The 17707-nt window shown below is 52.2% G+C and overlaps 1 protein-coding gene across 1 annotated transcript in view; it reads left to right on the top strand.

The window, feature by feature from the left end:
• Positions 1-17707, top strand: part of CLNK (cytokine dependent hematopoietic cell linker) — a 128594-nt gene that overhangs the window by 31508 nt on the left and 79379 nt on the right. The gene's annotated exons all lie outside the window — the stretch shown is intronic.

Raw genomic sequence — 17707 nt, 5'->3', positions numbered from 1 at the left:
GCTCTCTGAACATCGTCCCCAGGATCTTGGAAACAGATGCTCTAAACTAGACCATGCCTACTCAAAGCAGGCCCTCAGGTCACAGAATTCGTTTTTCTCATCATCATTCAGTTGAACAAAATTATATTCTTGAAGGATTTACTGTATTTGTTAGTAAATTCACTATATCATTGTCATCCCATTGTTCATCGATTTACTCGACCTGGAGCCAGTAACGTCTCCATTCATCCCAGCCCTGAGATTTTAGCAGCCTCTCCTTACTCATTTTTCCCAATGATTGGAGGTACCTTTCAGGGTCAGGGGAATGAGACCTGTTATTGTTACTGTATTTGGCATATCGGATACGCCATGGGGAGCTTGCCAGGCTCTTCCGTGTGGGTTGGTTACTCTCGGTAGCTTGCCAGGCTCTCAGATTTCTCATCATATACTCTTAAAATATCTAATCATATTTCCCTTTATGATGATATGTCACACAGCCGTAAAGTGGCCATGCAGCCCAGGAATATGTTTACTCATGCGTGAGGCTCTTCCCGAGCATGTGGAAAGCAGCCTGGAGTGTGTCGGCGGTGGGGTAGTGGAGGTTAGCTGCCGGGCTAGGTCCCTTGGGGCGGGGAGGGCTCTCACCCACCCCCTCTGGGGCACCACGGGTGCAGAATCCGGTGGCACAGTTATGAGGGCCTCATTTTATGCTCCCTTCCGGGAGAAGCAGCCGTGAGTTCTGGAGGGTGGCCGATGAGGAGATTATCTGGCACAGGCAGGAAGTGGCTTATGGGTGTGACCCCTGGGTCAGCAGAGATTGGGGGAAGCAGGCAGTTAGTAAATTAAAGTGAAACAAATCCAGGGCCTCGGACAGAGCGTCAAAGCTGAGGGTCTGCTCACTCGGCTTGCTGGTGTTTCCCGCACAGATCCCAGCCACACGGGACCCAAGGATTCCGCCTCAGATCTGACGCCAGACCACCGGGAGCAGGTGTCTGAGGCTAGGGCTGAGAATACACCGGCCTCCTGGTCCCGTGTCCAGAACCCACCTGCAAGTTTATTTGCTAGCCCCGCCCTTCAAAACCACACCCCCATCTGGCATTCTCACAAGTTCATTCAACTAAGTGCAGGTGCACAGGCAGTGCGTGACAGGAAGCTGCCCCACACTGGGATCCACTGTCTCCCCGCCCCCTCCTCTCCTCCCTCCACGCTACCCAACCCCAAGGCCGACTGAAGTGGACACCTGCTTATATCCGTTTCTAGGGCTGTGTGACCCTATTGGGCTGGTTGAAAGACACAGGAAGGCCTTCTCGTTCCTTTCCAGAGACTGGAGCTGGGAGCTGAAGGCTGTAATCACAGTCACACTATCCCCGGGTGACGGCCAGGCCTGGGGCAGGCTTGCTGAGGCCTCACTCGAGTCTCTGTCCCTACGCGCCCGGTGCTTCTGCTGCATCCAGGTCTCCACCTGGCTTTTCCTCTCTCCATGTCTCACCTTCTCTTCTAAGAATACCCGTCATGGAGGGGTAGAAGTTCACCCTGTCACCAAGATTAGCTTCATTATGTGGACATATCTTAGATGATATGTCCACATCCCTATGAGGTTATGTCCACAGGTACCAGGGGACGGTTCCCACATTCCTTTTTGCAGGACACACACAGTTCAACCTTCTCACTCCCTTAGCAGTCTCCCCAGAGGCTCTTGGGCAGAATTCTTCCCTCTCTTCTGTGTGCTCTTAGATCGCATGTGTGAACCTGCAAGGCAGTGTTTGCCCAGGTGGATTCACTGGCTTGCACCCCTCACCGGGGAATCCTATCTTAGGGACTTTTATGTCTGCTGCTGTCCACGCCAGGCCACTCTAGTAAAAATAATTGTTGGTTTAGCAAGAGGTATTACTTTGAACTCCAATCCTGTCACCTCCTAGCTGTCTGACTTTGTGTATGTGCTTTAGCACATGAAATCTTCACGTTTAAGATGAGAATAATGATCAACGAAACCAGTGAAGGCCACAAAAAGAGCGTATTCTATGCTTCAGAGTACCCTTGCCCATTCAAGTATTTTATTAAAGTTCTTTCTGTCATAAAGTCCCTCCCCCTCCTTATCACTTAATGACATTTACTCCTCTAAGTAAACCTAAAGTGTACACCCAAATTCTCCTACCAGTCTCTGCACTGGAAGGAAGCAAAACCCTCCAAAGGCTGAGCAGGGGTGGGTATTTCTAGAACCAAGTCTGACTGGGGAAGTTGAAAGTGTGGGTACCTTCCAACAATAGCAGGTTAAAGAGAAGCACTTGGCATAATTCATATTCAAATGCACCTTGACTGCAAGATGGTCTGAGTGCTCTAGGCAGGGGCCCCCCACTGTGAGTTTCTTTTTTTTTTTTTTCAGGTAGGGAAGTAGAGAGCATGAAGCTTCCTTGCAGGAAAATAACCTGCAATGCAATAAATAGAAGCAATTAGCTCGCCATTATTCCACAGATTACAAAGGGCACCATGAGCTGGCCAGGAGGGTCCTTGGGCTTGCCAGCTGACCATGGATAGTCTGTTAAACATCTCTCAAAGTGACTGCCCAGGGATTTTTTTCTATATTAGAAGCTTCCTTTCATATGCATGGTGCCCTTTTCAGGACAGAGATTCTGTCTTCCTCCCTTCCCTTCCTCTCTCCTCTCTTCCTGGAGCACTTCCCTGAAGGCCCTGATGGCCTCAGGCCCCCTTGCTGGCACATTCAGACAGCTAGTGCTGGCCAAGAATAAGCAGGGTAGCACCAGGGTTGAAACCAGGGTGAGGGTTGGCAGTCCCTGTGTCGGGACCCAATGCTACCTCACCTGATCTTAGCAGGAGAATTAGCCTCTCTGCAAAAGCAGATTCCAAATTCTATTCCCAGTGGTTGTCCTAAGCATGGACAGGATGGTGTGGCCACATCAGAAAGTGATCACCAGCCTTGCTGGACACATGACACAAGAGCCAACCACAAGGGCTTACTCAGGAACTAAGTGACATGGTGCCCGGAAGTTTCTGGAAAACAATGGACTGCCAATCCGATTTCCATTATATGAGGTTGATCCTATCTGCTTCTTGGACATACATCTGGGTGCCCACTTCACACCTGCTGTTTGGAATGGTGTAAAGCAGGGAGCTGGCAGAATCATTTATCTTTGGACACGCAGACATCCAACAAGGCATGTTGATCCTGAACAATTCTACCGCAGAACTGGGGAGAGAAAGCGCTGTTCACTGAGGCAAGAATGATGAGGAGACAGGGACTGAAAGATCCCTTGGAATTCGCTTGGAATAATTTTATTTCTAGAGGTTTATCAGGCACCCAATATGAGGTAGCAAGCGCTTCCCCTATTGCGGGCCATTCAGCCCTCCAACCACCATTCAGTATTGCAGCCTGGGAGATCAGATGGCACACATAACGAGGGAGCCTTTTTCAAAGCAAGAGGCAAAGGGTTCAAAAAGACCTCAGAAGCAGGCCCAGTGAATCTATGCTCCATTGTCCATTAGCTGTGTGACATCTAAAGGACCACGGGGAAAATCCTTTTGCAATTTGAGTCTCACCAGAAAGTAGAAATAATTCCCATGTCACAGAGGGGCTTTGAAAATGAAAAGAGCTGGAGGACATTCTAATTGCCAGATACTGTCTCTCACTGAGCTGCTTCCCCTTCACTTTCCCTCCATCCTCTCTCCACTGTCCCCTGCTATTTGGTGAGAGGCAAAATAATTTAATGTTAGGGTTGTAATTACAGATCACTGAGATTGTTATATAATGTTTAAAGTACTTTGTTTTGGGACCAGAGAGATGGTGCAACAGAGACAGCATTTGCCTTGCACACAGCAGACCCAGGTTTGGTCCCTAGCACCCTATGTGGTCCCACGAGCCCCCTGCAAGGAATGATCACTGAGCACAGAGCCAAGAGCAGCATCAGGTGTAGCCCAAACATCAAACAAAAAAAAAATCTTTACTTTGCCCCAAATTCCTAGTTCAGAGAGATATCTTCATATAAAAATCTCTAGGTAAAACTTGGCTTTATAAATTCAGAGATATATGCTTATATATATATACATGCATATAATAGCTGCTCTATAATATATGTATGTTTATACATATTTTTATATAGAAGCATAAAGATAGACCAGTTTTCTCATCCTATTTTCAGACAATGATCTAAAAGCAATCTCAGCTCCCTATAATTGTGATCTCTTCCCTCCAGTCATTTAAAGTCTTTATCTTTGAGCCTCAAGCCATGGGCACTAGCTGTGTACTTTCCCCTGGTCCCACTTGTGTCTGGTTTCCAGCCTTCTGCCTTCCCCACCACCACGCTCCCAAATAGAGCATGATTCAATCAGCTCCTGGCCGGCCGCTGGAGCACTCAGCCTGATAGAGGAGGATGCAGGCCTGGGGCAGCTTGGAAATGCTTTTCAATCAATATGCTCCGGCCAGAGGCCACGCTGATGGTTCTTACATCCAAAAGAGTCCTTCGGAGTCTGACCTCATCATGTTGACCCAAAGACAACCATCTAATTGGAGAGAAGTAGGAGGGGAATGGGGGGTGTGGCGCGCCGAGATGGCTTTTATTAAGCTCTGAAGGGCAGTGAAGCATATTAGGAAAAAGTGTTTCTCCTGGAGTGGCTCTGGCATTTGGCATCATTATAGGGAGTATTTCTCTCTGTACATTTCGATAAAGACTGGATCGATAGCACTGCAGGTAGGACATTTGCCTTGCACGTAGCCAACCTGGGTTTGATTCCTTCATCCCTCTAGGAGAGTCTGGCAAGCTACCAACAGTATCCTGCCCACATGGCAGAGCCTGGCAAGCTACCCCATGGCATATTTGATATGCTAAAAACAGTAACAACAAGTCTCACAATGAAGACATTACTGGTGCCCGCTCGAGCAAATCAATGAATAACGGGACGACAGTGCTACATTTCGATAAATACCTTCATTCCCTTACTCATTTGTCACTCTCATTATTCAATAATTCAACAAAGGGACGTGGAGAAAAATGTGGTTAGAGGAAGCCACATGCCTCAGCTCTAGTGACTAATTTCCTGGGGTTCTCCACAGCAGTGCCTGCCTGGCCTAACATCAGCACCCCAATTTAATCAGTGCCTTTACCGAAGAAGTGCTTGAATTTCTGAGTGAGCAAAAAGATAGATGTAGGGAAGGATGGATGGACAGAAGGATGAGGAGGAGGAGTGCTCCGTCCACCCAAAGCGGCATGAGTGGGGAAAAGAAAGAGAAGCTGCTTCACTTCTGCTGGGCCTCGTAATGTTTTCCTGCCTGCCCCCTGGCCGAGAGCTCCCGTCTAACCGGAGGGAGCGTTTCAAATGTCTGACTCTCCCACACATACCTTGGGCTCAGCCTGGCGTGAGAAGGAAGGAGAAACTAAAGAAGGCCCAGCTCTGCTCCACACTTCTGGGGTCACAGGAGCTGCTCCCTGCAGCCTCCGCTCTTGGGCCTCAGCCCTGAGCAATGACAGTCCCCATGTTCTCTCTCCTTGTCACACAGAGGGTCACAGAGTCTCCAGAGGGACAGATGTGCATCCCAGGAGGTTGTCAAACATCCCACACTAATGAAAGGAAAGCTTGTTGAAAGGAAACCAGTAGGTTCCAGCGAAAATCTGATTCAACTCAGATCAATATTTTTTCAGGGTCCACAAGATTGGCGAGTGGCATGGGGGGGAGTGGGGAGGCGGATGTTTCAGAGAAAATGTACTGATCCCTGATCCCCAGAGGATGTAGAGGCTGAAGTCCTGGGTGCTGGGTGTCAGGTACTCACTTTCGGCATTTCAGGCTCTCTGACCCTTGCCCTGTGAAGTCACATGCCTCCACACTTAAACAGCATGTCTGAAGCCTGCCTCATGTGCTGGGGGAGAAGGCAGCTGGGGTAGAGAAGGGATCACTAAGTCAGTGATGGTTGGAAGGATCATTTGAGATGGGATATAGACAAAGGACCAAATGTGATAGCCCAAAGGACCAAACGTGATAGCCTCTCAGTATCTGTATTGCAAACTGTAATGCCCAAAAGTAAAGAGAGAGTAAGAGGGAAAGTGTCTGCCATGGAGGCAGGGTAGGGTGGGGATGGGGTGGGAGCGTGGGGGGGGATACTAGGAATATTGGTGGTGGAAAATGTGCACTGGTGGAGGGATGAGTGTTCAATCATTGTATGACTGAAACTGAAACATGAAAGTTTCGTAACTGTATCTCCCGGTGATTCAATAAATAAACAAATAAAAATAAATACGTCTCTGCCCAGGGTTAGCCAGGAGCATCAGAGGCGAGTGTAGGGCTTTATCTTATTTCCAAATTTTTTATTAAATATTAAATAATTTATGGCACCAGAGCGATAGTCCACTGAGTCGTGCGTTCACCCTGCACACAGCCAACCCAGGCTCGAGCCCCGTCATCCCCGATGGTCCCCCCGAGCACCGCCAGGAGCGGTTCCTGAGAGTAGAGCCAGGAGTCAGCAGGGTGAGCATTCCTGGGTGTGGCCCAAAGACAAAACAATGACCACAACAAAAATGTTTTGATAGATATTTCAGAAGGGACTTGCTCTTCCAGCCCGGGTTCTGCCTTGAAGGACCGATCTCGCTCACTTTTCTCTGTTTCTTTGCTCGCCTATTTCCGCTCTGGAGAAGCCTGCCTTGTCTCTTGAGTCTGTGCTTCTCCCTCCCTCCTTCACCTCTTTCTAAATAAGTTTCAACTTTAAAAAACTATGATGTTTCATGGGGGCTGGAGAGATAGCACAGCAGGTAGGGCGTTTGCCTTGCACGCGGCCGACCCGGGTTCAAATCCCAGCATCTCATATGGTCCCCTGAGCACCGCCAGGGGTAATTCCTGAGTGCAGAGCCAGGAGTAACCCCTGTGCATCACCAGGTGTGACCCAAAAAGCAAAAAAAAAAAAAAAAAACTATGATGTTTCACAAAAATAAATAAATAAATAAACATTTCCGAAAGGACGGCAGCAGTGAGTCCTGGGCGCCTCCCTGAGCCCTGGTTTTGTGCGCCCGCCACAGAGGCCTGGCTCCTCAGCAGAGACACTGCTGTCGCCGCCCTCTTCCTGGACGCCAGGCCCACAGGAATCTAGGAAGAACCACAGCGGTGGGGTAAAGCCCTTCACACACGCCCGCGGGAGCAGCCGGCACTGTGTCCTCCCACGGGGTGAGGGACGGAGGGTGGGGGCACAGCCACGCTGCGGGAGGGGCTGCTGAGGGACGCGTCCGCCTCAGGCCTCCACAATCTCACGGCAGCTCCGGCTCACCCACTGCTCCAGGCTGCTGAAACGGGCGCCTTCTGAGTCACCCATCCACACGTGACCTTCGTGTGACAGTCATCCTTGTGTGCCCGTCGTTCTGTGAGTGACAATCCTCCCCCAGGGGCACACCCCGCTCTGACAGTCCTGCCAAACAAGCAGTGGGAATGAATGGGCCCGGTTCAGAGCAGGTCGCAAGAGTGGGCTTGCAAGGTGATGCTCCCAACCCAGTCGCGAACTCTGGGCTTGCAAGGTGATGCTCTCAACCTAGACGCGAACCCTGGGCTCATTAGGTGATGCTCTCAACCCAGACTCGAACCCTGGGCTCATTAGGTGATGCTCCCAACCCAGACGCAAACCCTGGACCCTCCACCGCACTGGCCTCAGACACACCATGGAACTGGGAAGGGTCACCAATAAGGAAAAGCTTCACTTGCTGCCTCACAGTCTCTGTCTCTCCTGTTTCTCTTTATCTCTTTATCGGCGTTACTCTTTTTGTCTCTGTCTCTGTCTGTCTGTCTCTCTCAAACACACACACACACACACACTCACACAAGCCTTCACTACAAGAAATGCAAGGCTCTTCATTTCCTACGTCCCTAGGTAGTTTCGCTGGGTGTAAGGGGAGCGGTGAAAGGAGAGGCAAGATTCCAGGGAGCCCAGCTCAGGGTGGCAGCGAGGAAAGCGAGCACGGTTATCCAGGCCACCTGTGGAGGTGCCTGCTTGCTGTGCCGCCCCTGCCCAGGACGCCTCCCTCGCCGTTGTGGGGACCATGCTCTGCTTTCAATTACACTAGTTAATGTTTCACTCTGAGAGCAATCCTCAAAGCCCCTGGAGCCTCCCCAGGGCCTGTTTGATTGGCCTGTTAAAAGACTTCAGTGGTTTTATGGCCCGGCACTCAGGAGATCTTTATGTCAGAGGCAACTTGGAGCATAACGCTGCTGTGTATTCGGTCTGCCCGAGGCTTCCGGGAGAAAGACTCATTCGCATTCACAATATTATGACGGTTATTATTCTACTGCCCAGTAAATCTACTGCAATTCATTCTTCTTGGAAATTACCAAGAAAGACAGCCCAGAATCCCACCTCGGTGAGTGAGGCAGGACGGGAGACTGGCTGAAACAGCCCTTCCCCTCCATAGACCGTTTCCTTCTACAGGAGAACAAATTAGGTGATTTCGCTGGCAAATCATAGGCGGGATATGACCAGGTCTCTTTCCCACTCTCAGTATCACGATGCTATTCTTTAGAGAAGAATAAATTACTTTGTACCTAACACTAAAAAATGCTAACACCTGAAGTTCATTAAGGGCCTAATATTATAAAGGTACCAACTTAGTTCTTTCAAGTACCAGTGAATATCGGCTTGACACTGGATCTATGGCTGAGGAGCCCTGGCCTAGGAATGTACTGACCTCCCCAAACCCACACGCTCAGCCGGCGAGGGCTGACTCTGAGCATCAGAAGGCCGCTTACTCTGACGGCTATGGAGTGTCAGAGGCCCTGACAAGGTGCTCACAGATATCTGATGAGAGAAGAAATGAGCAAAGCTTTATCAAGGGAACATTCCAGAAGGCAGCTAGCTCTCTGTTTCTGCACACTCTGGATGCCGAATGGAATGTTCAATTCAGATATCTCTCAGGAGAGCCCCAAAGATGGGTGTGTGATATCAGGAGTTCGTTAAACCAATCACACAGTTCCTGGAAGGACCCATCCTCTGGAATAAAAAAAAAAAATTGTGGAGTCTAGAGCACTGGGCCCAGTTCTTATTTTACCCCGGGCCCCCTTCCAACCTGCATCTTTCCTGTGTCTCTCTCCCTGCCATCAGGCTCCCTGGTCTCATGCCATGACCTCCCACTTGAATGATTTTCACTGTGATCCACATGCAGTGCCCATGGGGACCATGAGGCCCCCAAATGAGAAATGCCGGTAGATAGTGCATGCATATACTAAGTATGGTATATGTGTATGTTATGTAAATGTATATAGTATATAGTATATATGACATGTATAAATAGTACACATTTATTATGTATGCCATGCATATATAGTATATCATGTATGTGGCATATGTGCCTACTACATATGGTATATATGTAAAACTATGTAATGAAAATCATTGATCTGTAGACTTAAAGTGAGTGATCACTTTGGTGGTGTTCACTTTGGTGGTGGTAAAGGGATGATAATCTTGTACAAAAAACCATTAAAGGCATCTCTACTATAGCCATGTCAGCTAAAAGACCATTTTAAAAACTGAGCTGTTATACAGGCCATGAGAATGACCCAGAAAGAGGTTGGGACACACTGATTTGCTGGTGGTGGATTTGACACACCAACACCATATTTCCCAAGTGTAAATATCAATAGTATTAGAAGTTACGGTGCCTAGATAAAGGAATAAAAGGGAAAGATCAAAATTCTGGTCAAAAATAGATTGATTTTAGAGCATAGATTTTGTGTGCTGTAGTTCCGGCCACCATACTATAACTGAGGTTTTGATGACAAATTCACAAGGGAACCCGAGCATGAACTAGGTGACATAAGAATCTGGAGAGAAAGTAGAACTTAAGATCTGCCAGCATCACCCAAAGTCTAATCCATGTTGCTTAATCTGGTGCCTCCATCCCTCTCTTCCCCGTCAGTAAAGTGGGGGAAAGTGCTTGCTCTCGGCCTGGGTTCCAGGATGGCCATGTCCCTAACAATCTGTGTGCCAGATGTCACAAAAAGGGACAGTGCCCAAAGATATGGGTGGGTTTTCCATTCCTTGAAGTCTTTCAATGCTCTAGAAACTGACTCGGATTTCCAAACATAACTCTCTCCCCTAGTCTCAAAGCAGTTATTATCCCCTTAACCACTTGCTTTAATAACATGGACTGCAAAGACCAAGTGCCATTTGGCCCACATGAAGGAGGGATTGTAAGACCACAAGACAGTTCACACCCTCTCAAAACATCTGGGGCCCGGGGCTCCGTGCCAACCTGCTCTCAAATCTGGGCAAGGTCCATTACTCTTGTTCCTCTCTTACCTGGGGGTCTTAGCTTTCAATCTTGGCATGATAATGGAGGTCGGGAGATTTGCAGAAATTTGCACACAGGGCGAGTTGCTGAAAAGCCTTAAGCCAAACCCCAGTGGAAAGGGGAGCTGTCCTTCACTTTCTAACAAAAATATCTCCCTTCCCTCAGGATTTTGTCTTGAACATCTTCCTGGAAGGGCATAATAATAGCTGGGCTGCCGACACTGGTTTCGGGGCTCCACAAATGAGTGAACTCGGGAACTGGAGATTCTAGTGGTTAACTTGTGGCTCTTAAGTGAATGTGGCTGGCTTTAGAAACGCCACTGACCCCAGGTTCCTTGGCTCTTGAGCAACAGAAAATTAAAAGAAGCCAACATTCTTCTCCCAGACAAAGTTTAGAGGTTTGTGCTGAAGGGCAGGGGCAACGTGTGACAATGTGTGATGGGGGTGACAGCCTGAGTAGGGTCAGAACAAGGTTCTTGAGGGCTGGAGACTTGAAGGAGGATGTGGACAGGCTCAGCTGTCCACCAACAGGGCTCCTTCTCTCATGGGCATCTTGGACCTTCCAACAGGTACAGCTTCTTCCGGCTGTAATGGGTCATGGGTCTCCTGCAACCCCGGGGTGCAGGGCTGCACGGCCCACTGTCTACAGACACTATTTTCATGGGCTTCTCAGAGCCCCAGAGAGGAGGTGGACTTGGGGAGTTCCTCGTCAATGACGGGAGGGGAGGGCATCTTCTCCCCGTCACCTCTCTTCCTCTGGCTCCTGGCAGGGACAAGTATGCATAAGGCAGGGTCTGGGGGCATGAAGGAGTCAGTCCCTACACAAAGGAATTCCAAGAGGCGAGCTCATGACAGGGAAGTGCCCCTTCTATCTCAGGGGCATGCCAGGCTGGCAGCAATGCCAGCAAAGATTATTCCCGTGGCTTCCAAGGATCCTCAAAACCAGGAAGACCCCCTCCCCAAGGGCACCTTCCTATGGAGGTAGATTCTCTGACTTGAAGTTCTCCCTGCCAGGAGAACCTGGGGATAAGAATGAAAAGCCCCACCCTCAAGAACCTCCCCTCTCCAGATGCACCGCTCCCTCTTCTGCTCTCTCCAAAGGGAGGTTCTGCTTCATATGAAGGGGCAGAGGGCCAGTCCACGGGGAGTTATAGCCCAGTCAGGGAACCAGTCTAGAGAGGTAAGAAGCACCAGGGGTGCCCGCAGACTGCAGATGCACCCGGAGGCAGGGCGAGAGCCATTCTAGGAAGATGCAGAGCATTGACTGGGCGAGGCCAGAGTGCAGACGCTCTGGAGTCTGCAGGGATGCGATACAAGCACTGTGGGCGGCATGGATGGCGCCTGTGGGGGAAGAGGAAGGAACGCCCTTCAGGGTCTCAGGGAGCCCCGCTGAGCAGCTCCTGCGTGAGCAATGGCCTTCTTGGACTGTTACGTCAGTGTGTGAATGAGGCGACACCCCAGCCCCAGTGGACACAGAGGGGGCAAAAGTCCACACCAACATGGCTCCAACCCTCGGTCCTCTGCAGAAGCGCCGACTCCTCCTTGCAGGGTCCCCTCGGGCTGTTCCACGCAGGTTGCTCTGGAGACCACCCGACTCTGTGGCCTGAGTTTCCCTTTGCAGCTTAAAGACTCCCAGCTTCACAGTGAGCAGCCGTGAGCTCTAAGCCCTGAGAGAAGGAGGCTGGTGGGGACAGGGAGGACACACTCTGCTCTCTTCCCTTCTCAGGACGTGCAGGCAAAGCGCGCCCCGTGGCAGTGAAGACCAGGCCTCAGGGGGGCATCTGGCTCCCGCACTCACAATTCTTTTTTTTTTTTCTTTGCTTTTTGGGTCATACCTGGCAATGCATGTGCACAGGGGTTACTCCTGGCTTTGCACACAGGAATTACTCCTAGTGGTGCTCGGGGGAATCAAACCCGGATCGGCTGCATGCAAGGCAGACGCCCTACCTGCTGGACTATCACTCCAACCCCAGTACTCACATTCTTATGTGAAAAGAAAATCGGGACTCAGGCAGGGCCCCACTGGGGGACTCCCTTAGAGTCCCTTAGTGACACGAGACAATCCTGGGCTCTGAGCCCAAGAGGCATAGGTTTGGCCAGCAGGTTTGGCCAAGGGGCATAGGTTCTGCCCCCATTTCAGGACAGGGAAGAGTCTTCTGCTCCCTTGGCCTCAGTTTACTCAACTGCATGATGGGTAGGAAAACTGCAGGCTCTCAGGGCGACTGACTTTGTGGTGACTGGTGAGGCCATAGGGAAGCTCTTGGTATTACACACCTTTCTGTCTGTGTGGGGTTTGATTTCGGACTTTGTGAAGATGAGAGGTGGGTTTCACTTATTTACCATGCTAAGATCCTTTCTTTGGTTTTTATTCCCTCGCCCTTTCTTTTCCTGTTACCCTCCATGCACCCCATGTGCTGTGTCTCCAGCAAAAGTGGACCTCACTCAGGGTTATGGATGTGCGAGGTCCTCTAGTGAGCAGCCAGGAAGCCCTGAGCAGGGAGGGAGCTGATAGCATGTTGTTGCTTTTCCAAGAAAGACCACTCCACCACGTCACTGTACCCAGAGAGGCCATCTGTCTCCCTTCACCGGCTGCAGCTCCAGGACCCTGTCCGGCATGAGAACCACAAAGCTTACAAAGTCAGAGGTGTTTTTCCCCAACCTGTGATGACTCCACTGAAGTCTAATTTAGCGTGAGGAGGCTCCAGTGATTGGCTTTGGAGATCACGGAGGATTGTCCAGATGAATTACAGTGTCGGGGGCCATCGGTGCCCACTTATCTGCAGGGACAGTTCTAGAAGCATAATCTGGTCCTGAGCTGGGCTCAATGCGAGCAGTGATGCAGAGCGACCCACCAGACATGGCTCTCTCGTGTCTGCCAAAGCAGAGATCCAGACAAGGCTGCTTGGTTAGTCCCAAACCCCTGATGTGCCATGGTGTTCCTCCTTCTGGAAAATAAGAGACAGGTGCCTCACAGGAGTCAGCAGAGGGCGTCCCAAGGGCCGCAGGAAGTTAGGAGTAGCTGCAGACTAAGGGAAGGAAGAGGCTCAACTCTGATTCCCAGGAGATAAGCACCACACTCAGACCCTCTGGTTTCTTTCTAGCTTTTTCCATGATTTGAGTCATTAATAACCTGACATGTTGGGGTTGGAGCGGATAGCACAGTGGGTAGAGCATTTGGCTTGCACACAGCTGACCCAGGTTCGATTCCCAGCATCCCATTTGGTCCCCCGAGCACCACCAGGAGTGATTCCTGAGCACAGAGCCAGGAGTAACCCCTGTGCATTGTCTGGTGTGACCCCAAAAAGAAAAAATATAATAACCTGACATGTCTAGACACACACACAAAAAAGAAACTAAACCAGCCAGGTGACCCCAGAGTATGCAGAAATCTCCCCCAGCTAGCTGCTGGGGAAGAAATATAATCCTGAAAACCACTGGAGTTTGAGTCAGAAGAACTTCAGGGCTCAACTAATCTGAACCCTGACTTTAGAACTGGGGGAGTGAGGGGCAGGGTGCAAGCGCCGTGGGCTTGAGCTGAGGAGGAATCAGGGACCCGGGTACAAGTTGTCCTCTTATTCTCCAGCTGTCGGGGAGGGGGTGCCATCTGGAATCTTCAGCCCCTCTTGGTCTGTGCCCCCGAAGGACAGAAAACTCCTCGCTGACCATCATAAACAATGCAGAGTCTTTAGATAAACAGGGGTAAGGGGAAATGGCAGGGGGGCGGGGGGGCTAGTTCTTTTGGTGGTTTCCAGGGAAGCAACATTTAAAAGGGACCAAGTTTGCGAGTGGACCTTGGAGAAGTGCACCAGGAGATGCCCTCGAGTCTCAGTTAGTGTTCGGAGACAGGGGACCCCGCCACTCCAGCCCAGCTCCTGCTGCGCCCTAAAGGTCTCTCCCTGCGTCCACGTCAGCAGGAATCAACCCAGCACGAGGCAAGTTCTCCTTGTGACGGTTTTTAGAAAGCCGCACACTGCTTCCTTGGCGTGATTCTGTCACTCACGCCAGATCTTCCAGGCATGACTGTCTCCCAGTGACTCCCCCCAATGGCACCTCTGCAGGCCTGTGCAGCCACACGCAGTGTCCACAGTCTGTGCATTGCCGCGTGCACAGTCTGCAGGAAGCTCCATGGGAGCGTCACGGAGACGCGAGCTGTCAGGTTCCTCCTCGAGGGGCTTGGCACGCGTGTTCCCTTTTGCTGAACCGAGAGTTAAACAGAACTGAATCCAGGAAGGAGGGTTTAGCTTAGATGTTCTTCCTTTTATCGTGTCTTCCCCACTCAGAAAAATTAAAAAGCAAAAGAAAGAAGGAGCCAAGAGAGTGTAGAGAGGGAGGGCTCCTGCCTAGCATGCAGTCAACTCAGCTCAGTCCCCAGGGCCTCATATGGCCCCCAAGGCTGCAAGGAGTGAGCCTGAGGGTAGAGCCAGGAGTAAGCCCTGAGCATCACGGGTGTGGGCCAAAGCAAAAATGAAACAAAGCAAACACAGGAAGGAAGGAAGGAAGGAAGGAAGGAAGGAAGGAAGGAAGGAAGGAAGGAAGGAAGGAAGGAAGGAAGGAAGGAAGGAAGGAAGGAAGGAAGGAAGGAAGGAAGGAAGGAAGGGAGGGAGGGAGGGAGGGAGGGAGGGAGGGAGGGAGGGAGGGAAGGAGGGAGGGAGGGAGGGAGGGAAGGAGGGAGGGAGGGAGGGAGGGAGGGAGGGAGGGAGGGAGAAAATGTCCCTGGGAGGTGCACAGAAGTTGTGCCGGAAACTTCTGTCAGTGGCACTCGCCCTGGCAGGTGAAGCCTCCCGCTGGCTCCAGGAATCCCTCGTGCAACATGAACAGGTGGGAGCAGGTTCTGTCTCTCCAGGAAGCCACATTCCAGCCCCGCTGTGGGGTGCGAACTCTCAAGGAAAGAGTCCAGACTCTCTGACTGCACCAGCAGCCCCCACATCCTGGCTGACCCTGAACGCAGAGTAGAGGGGACAAACAGAGCACTCGCCTAGAGTGGGGGTAACCCCACTTCAGCCCCCATCACTGCATATGGCCCCCCAGGCACCACCAGAAGCTGCCCCTGGACACAGAGCCAGGAGTAGGCCTTGCACACCACAAGATGTGACCCCCCCCACCCCAAAAGATTATTTCAAATTGGGAGTAAAGTGGGGTAAGTGGCAGAGAAAGAGAGACGAGCTCATTGGCTCCAGGCTATGCTCTTCTGGGGCATGCATTTGGACGTCTTGTCCTCTAGCACCCCCAAGCCTCATCCCGTACCATGTGCATAGTAGTTGCTCAATAAATATTCACTTGAAGACACCGGGTTCTACTCCTTGATTCTGACCATGGTCTGTCAAGAGTCTCATGAGGAGGTGGTTCCTGTGGCAGAGCAGAGCCAGTGGGCACCTGTCAGCACAGAGAGGAGGACTCAGGTGTCTACGTGGTTGGGATGGGAGTGACAGGGTTGAGGACAGGGATGTGCCCACCCCAGGAGACAGCTTCACAGAGCAACAGGGGCATCTGCAAAGCCCCGACAGGAGGGTTACTGGGAAAGATGATGTCTGCTAGGGGAGCAGAAAACCAGGACGGGTCAAGATCAGAGCGGCAGCAGGAGGCCGGGAGAGGGGAGACGAGATACCAAGGAAACAAAAAGCCAAGTGTTATCTTTGAAGCCGCCAGAACGGCAGCGGGCTCTGGGCCTGCTGAGACCACGCTAACAGAAACCGAGGAAACAGAATGGAAGATCAGAGAAGAATTGGTAAACCGTGGAAACTGTCTAAGAGAGAAGAAAGGGCGCGGGCCGCGGGAGAGGAAGGAATTCTCGGGACGCCCAGTTCGAGGGGTGCCGACGCCTGCAGAGGAGGCAGCGCGGTGGCAGGGCCAGGGGAGCTGGGCTTGAGGACCGTGCCGGGAGGCCGACCCCGCGGGTGCCCAGGCCCGGAGGCATCTGTGCCGCCTCCCTGCACGGGCTGCAAGGCCCAGGCGCTGCTCCTGGGGCAGCCGAGGGAAGGAGTGAGAGGCGGCGCCTGCGGAGGCACGCGGGGAGCGCTCGGCCTGTGCTTGCAGAGCTCTCGGGACCGAGAGACTTTCTCGGTGGAGACAATGCGGAGAGACTGGCCTGAGCAAAGGGATGGGGGCGGGGAGAGCCGTGGCCTGCTCTGACCTGCTGGAGTCCATGGAAGGGGCTGGAGCAGCCGAGCCCCGCCCCGCTGAGGGGAGGGAAGCCGGCCGCAGGGCCCAGGGGCTGGGGGTAAGGCGCAGGAAGTGCCGGGAGGGCCAAGGGCCGAGCTCTGCCTCAGAGATTGCCCATGGGAAACGCTGGGCAGTGGGGTGCAGCTGGTGCCGCGTGCAGAGCTGGCCAAGCGTCCACGGAATGACCAGCCAGCAGCCAGGCCCCAGGAGCAATGCAACGGGCAGCTTCATTTACTCCAGGCAAAGATGCGTCAGGAGCAGGGCGGAGGCAGGAAAACAGTGAGGGACTGATGCCAGAGGGTCCTACACACAGACCCCTGAGCACTGCACACAGAGGCCCCGAGCACTGCACACAGAGGCCCCAAGCACTGCACACAGAGGCCCCAAGCACTGCACACAGAGGCCCCTGAGCACTGCATAGAGACCCCTGAGCACTGCACACAGACCCCTGAGCACTACACAGAGAGCCCTGGGCACTACACAGAGAGAGCCCTGAGCACTGCACAGAGATCCCTGAGCACTGCACACAGACCCCTGAGCACTGCACAGAGAGCCCTGAGCACTGCACAGAGCCCCCTGAGCACTGCACACAGATCCCTGAGCACTGCAGAGCAGTGTCCACACTGCGCGTGGCTTCTGGGAGCTGAGGAGGCCCAGGAGCAGCACTGCGGATGGGAAGCTGGTGCTGCAGGACTCCGGGGTGGAGGTGAGGCGGGAGGAAGGAGGTGCTGGAGCCGACCCTCCCGGGTGACAGGCCTGCAGGCGGGAGCAGGAACCCTGAGAAAGGCCAGGGAGTTCCAGCATGGACCCCTTGGCTTCTGGACAAAGAAGCGCTGAGAGTAAGTGAGATGATGATGAAACGACCTCAAAGGCAAACTCTGGGGGCTGGAGCGATAGCACAGCAGGGAGGGCGTTTGCCTTGCATGCGGAAGACCCGGGTTCGATTCCCAGCATCCCATAGGGTCCCCTGAACACCACCAGGAGTAATTCCTGAGTTCAGAGCCAGGAGTAACCCCTGTGCATCACCGGGTGTGACCCAAAAAGGAAAAAAAAAGGCAAACTCCACCCTGCAGTCATGCCACCATCTTTCCAGATGGCACGTGCACCATGAGGAAAGCTAGTCCAGTAGCCCACGGCGTGCTGTCCATCACGGTGACATCTGTCTAAAGAATCACTGGGCACTTAGTGCCAGGACATGAACTCACCCCAGGGACCCAGGGCAGGACCACAGAGGGGCATTCCTCAAGCCTCACAGGGTGGGTGCAAAGCCAAGGCAGGAAACAGGACAGCAGAAGGACC

Source organism: Sorex araneus, chromosome 5 (assembly GCF_027595985.1).
Source record: "Sorex araneus isolate mSorAra2 chromosome 5, mSorAra2.pri, whole genome shotgun sequence".
NCBI classification, from domain to species: Eukaryota; Metazoa; Chordata; class Mammalia; order Eulipotyphla; family Soricidae; genus Sorex; species Sorex araneus.
This window is presented reverse-complemented; position numbering and strand designations above follow the sequence as displayed.